We start from the raw sequence: 5031 nt of genomic DNA, 5'->3' as shown, positions 1-5031 counted from the left end.
CAGGCCTGGAGGAGGTGCAGCATGAGGTGGCGGTGCTGCAGCAGCATCTATTGTGGGAGGGCCATTTGCTGAAGACGTCTGCACAGGTTGGAGAGGGACCGTGTGCCTGCATATCATCTGTGACAGGGCTGCCTTGCTGTCATCGGCCAAGACACCTGACCAACACTGCAGGACTCACAACACCAGTCGCTTCCTGTCAGGCCACGACTACGTGACTTGCATCTGCATGTGTATCAATGCCCTGCCATTGAAACCTCTCAGGAGTCACAGCTGTGACAGGGATAAGTGCTGAGCAAGGTGTAAATGCCTTCAGACTGCCAACCACGTTGTCCAGGGCTGCAAGCTTGCCAGCAGAGCCCTTGTGCGGCGGCATGACGCCATTGCGAAATATGTCCCACGCACGCTGGCTCAGTGGGCCATTAGGCTTAAGACTTATAACTCATGTATTATTCACGTATTTTGTGAATAAAGCTGGCTGTAACAGTTTACAAATCTGAAAAAAAAAAAAAATAGATGCTGTAGAGGGCTGTCGAAGATTTTTATGATATAAAATATGTTCAAAAGTATCACTAAAGTACCCTTAAAATATTAATAGCGATATAAAATATAATATGTAAAATGAGTTATAAAATGAACTATAGTAATGAAAAACTTTAAAAGAAGGCTGAAACTGAAATTACAAGAAGGATAATTAAAGTCACAATGTTTTTTTAAAGAAATCTCATTGTTTGAAGATGTACGGAAACTGTTCTGTAACATTGTACAGCTATTACAGTGTATAACAATCAGCATGCAGAGGTTTTCAAAGGTAAAGGAACATCTATTGTCAGTCAACATATGCTTGTAGCTAGAAAATCTTTCAACATTTGCTGAAAGAACTGGAGTGTATGCTTCACCTTTAGTTTGGAAAATAATCAACACATGAATATCGATATTTCATGAACTGACATTATGTTTGGTACAATATTGATGTTTTTGTTTTAAAATCCGTACCTGGTACACATTAGCAGTAGCTGACATGACAATAATTATAAACAGATGTACCATCAATTTATTTTCAGAATGAACAAATGCACTCTTTGCAATCTCTCTCTCTCTCTCTCTCTCTCTCTCTCTCTCTCTCTCTCTCTCTGTCTGTGTGTGTGTGTGTGTGTGTGTGTGTGTGTGTGTGTGTGTGTGTGTGTGTGTGTCACGTTATATGAACGCAAAGAGTTGCTATAAAATGCACTTGTTGCTATGGTTCGAAGTATTTTCCTGTTTAAATATGTGGGTAAATGTGTTACTTGATAGTATCCTATCATTAGATGGTATGGCCTGGTGGTGACATATATGTCATAAAAAATCTTTGAGCGAAGAGGTATAAAATTTGGTTAGTGTTAACTCTGCAAACTACCTCTTTATTGTTTTTCACACTTTCATTAATTTTCAAGCCCTTGTTTCCCGAACCTCGCATTTCATTGTCAAATGTAATGTTTGTTATGCATGGAATTATGTTGCTGTTCAGCAGCATATTTGCACTTATCATGGTAACTTCTAGATATACAATTCATGTGTACACTGTCACTAGCAACCATCGTCATTGATTATGAAACTATATTTAGATATCACTCATTGTCAAGCTAATTTTCTGTATATCTTTGTGCCATTATCGAAAATTTATTTAGTTATGCTTACATGAACTTTATTATGCAGTAGCTTTAATTCAAGAATAAATTCTTATAATTTTAGATATGGTACTTTCATTAATCTACAGTTAAAAGAGGTAATGGAAGACTGTCAGCTATTGTGTAATGGAAGCTGCTGTATTGCGTCTACAGTGTAGCCAATGAAACGCTCTTTTTCACGATCTGTCGAGTGTAAATTTTGAGCAGCCAGGGTACATTACAGTATTACATTGGTATGACAGGGAAAAATGCCATCACTGCTGTGTGTCTACGCATCTTTCCTTACCCTTCACCACCATTGTGCTCTTTTCTCCACTCCATTCACTCCCCTCGGTGAAACTGTGAAGAAAACTTTTACAAGCTGTACATTTTATGTCGACTTCATTATGATCATGCGTGCTGCTGGTCTCAGAGATCTGCCAACTGTAATGCTACAGCAGAGTGACAGCTGTTCTGTTTTCTATTGTGTTGGCAATGAAGTCAACTGTGTGTCTATAATGAGTTTTCACTGAACCTTGTCATTCCTGTGTGCAGTTTATACCATAACTGCTGCAGTTCTCAGCAAGCGTGCACTCCTAATGTAGTAGCATTGCATGGCAGATTAGAAAACGTTACCTATTCTCCTCACGGTGACCTTCTTCTTCTTCCTGCTTTCCCTAATGCTTCTAAGAGTGCACAGTGGTTAGCATGCTGGAATCATATTCAAGAGGATGATGGTTCAAACTCTCATCCGGCCGTCCTGATTTAGGTTTCCTGTGATTTCCCTAAATCGCTTCAGGCAGATGCTGGGATGGTTCCTTTGAAAAGTGCGCGGCCTACTTTCTTCCCCATCCTTACCTAATCCGATAGGATCAATGGTTTGGTTCTCCCCCCCTAAGTCAACCAACAACCAACTTCTAAGGCATCAAAGTTCAAATTAGCGTCAACATGTAATGAGTTGGCCTAATTTTTATGAGAACAAATTTATTTAGTTGTGGAAGCAACTGATAACAAGACATTGAAAAACAAAAGATTTTTTTGAGAATATTACGGAGAATTTCAGATGTATTGGTACTTGATTTTAACATTACCTTTTTTCAGGTCATGTATCATATCTTACTAGAATATATTATTTGTGGTAAGACAGTAATAGTGGTTTCCCCCTCCCCAAAGGGGCTTGCCACTCTTTGGCATTTTTCCCCTTCCATGCTGCATGTCTATCCTCTTGCTGTTCCTTTTCCCTTCCCTTGGGGAACATGGCTGGGGTATTCTTGGGAATGTTCTGCATTCGTTGCTGACATGCGAACAGTCTCAACTTTGTTTTTTGCTCCCTTCTCATCTCATTCCTCCATTTTGGCGTTTGAGGATCCTCTATTTTTTTTCTTCCTCCCTGTGCACTCCTGAAGGTCGGCCCATGTGTATGACGTGTAACAGGTGACTGTGTAACGCGTAATTCCCTGCTCTGGATCAACTGATAAGGTTCGCACTTACCCCCCTGGTACAGTTCAGTCAGGCCCAGGGAGGGGTGACTGCCTGAGCTGTAACCTTGCCAAATTATCGATTGGTCTCTCTGTCAGATTTTCGGGAGGTGTGTACAATCACCTAAGGTGGGTTTGTCCCCTAGTGGGGGAGTGAGGGGGGGGGGCAGTTGGCCAGAGATACTGGCAATAATGGGGGATTTCTTCATGATGAGTCAATCATCTTCCCACTCAACATCTACAAAATGTAAATACCAGACTAATTATTCAAAGACCCTTCCCACTACATCATGGTTCCTCCTGGTCTCAAGTACTGAAGATGGTAAGTCCTTCACCATGGTAAATCCATTTATTATTCAGAAAGGTGTATATGCAATTGCTGGCCCTGTGAAATCCTGCTCTCACTCTTGCTTTTCTAGACAACTTCTGATTCTCAAGCACAATAACTCGCTTCTCCACAGTTAACCTGTCCGTGTCGAGGCCCACAGAACTTTGAATTCTTCTCATGATGTGAGTTACACCAGGCTGCTCGACGGTCTGACCTAGACCAAAATACGATCTTACCTCTTTCATCAGGGTGTCATTGCCGTTCATGATGTAATGAAAAAGGTAGATTCCTCCTTAGTGCCTACCCGCACTCTCTTTCTCACCTTTGAGAAGAGTGGTGCTTCCATCCAAGCTCAAAGCAGGCTATGAAATTAGCACCGTGTGGCCATACCTTCTGAACCCGATGTGCTGCTACCATTGTCATTGTTTTAGCCACACTAATACGTCTTGTCGACATCCAGCCAAATGTGTCACCTGTGGTAGGGGTGCGCATGAGGGAGATTGTCCACCTCCTTATCCCCGCTGTATCAACTGCAATGGTGGCCATGCCACCCCCTCTCGGGAGTGTCTGGTGTATTTTGATGAGCAGGCTGTTAAAGAGATGCGAGTAAAGGAAAAGGTGCCTTATCCAGTTGCTTGCAAGTTACTGGCTAGTCGCAAACTCTGTGTTCTCCCGTCTGGTGCCTATAATTCTGTTGTTGGTACCCCTCGCTCCATGAAGGACATGGCCATGCAGACATGTGACCTCCAATTCAGCTCTGAGGTCGTGAAATCGCCCAGTGTCAAGATAGCATCGCCATTCCCCCTCCCCCCGTCCAGCTGTCCAACAAGCTGTCAAACTCTCGCCTCCAGGGGCGAAACTACCAGCTACACAACCGATAGGCCAGAAAGGACAGAAGGAGTAGTCCTGTGAAGACTTCCTCCGTCTCTCCAGCCAAACGACACCCAAGTCTTCATTTAACCAGAAAGGCTCGAAGAAGTCCTCCAAAGGCAAACGGTCTTCTCCTTTGCCACCTCAAAGATCCTCTTTGGTGGTATCGGTACGTGATATCTTCACCCAGTCTGCCTCTGTGTCGCCGGTGAGCACCAACAACCGTTTTTCGGTGTTGGACTCTACAGACCGACTGCACAAGCACACTGATTCTTCTTTGGACCCCATGGAGCAGGATCCTCCTGCTTCTGTACCCTGTAGTAGCGCCTCTTCCCAAGCTGTCACTCAGCAGTCACTGAGGTGTCACATCCACGTCTCTTAGTCATGACTCTCCTCCAATGGAATGTTCACGGCCTTCAGCCCCACAAAGAGGGTTTATGGCTGCTTCTAGCATCGCAGCATCCCCTTGTACTCTGCCTTCAGGAAATGAAATTGTTCCCTCACCACCACTTTGAGCTATCACATTTCTTTCCAATTAGTTTTGACCTTCCCCCTGATGTCGGTATTCCATCTCCTGGGGGCGTCATGCAACTCATACAGGATGACATTCATAGTCAACCCATCTCACTGACTACCAGTCTTCAAGCTGTGGCAGTTTGCCTTTTCCTTCCCCACCTGACTTTTTCCCTCTGTCCTCTAAATGTCCCTCTGT

This window comes from Schistocerca nitens, chromosome 4 (assembly GCF_023898315.1).
Source record: "Schistocerca nitens isolate TAMUIC-IGC-003100 chromosome 4, iqSchNite1.1, whole genome shotgun sequence".
Classification (NCBI taxonomy): Eukaryota; Metazoa; Arthropoda; class Insecta; order Orthoptera; family Acrididae; genus Schistocerca; species Schistocerca nitens.
Note: the sequence above shows the minus strand (reverse complement) of the source record.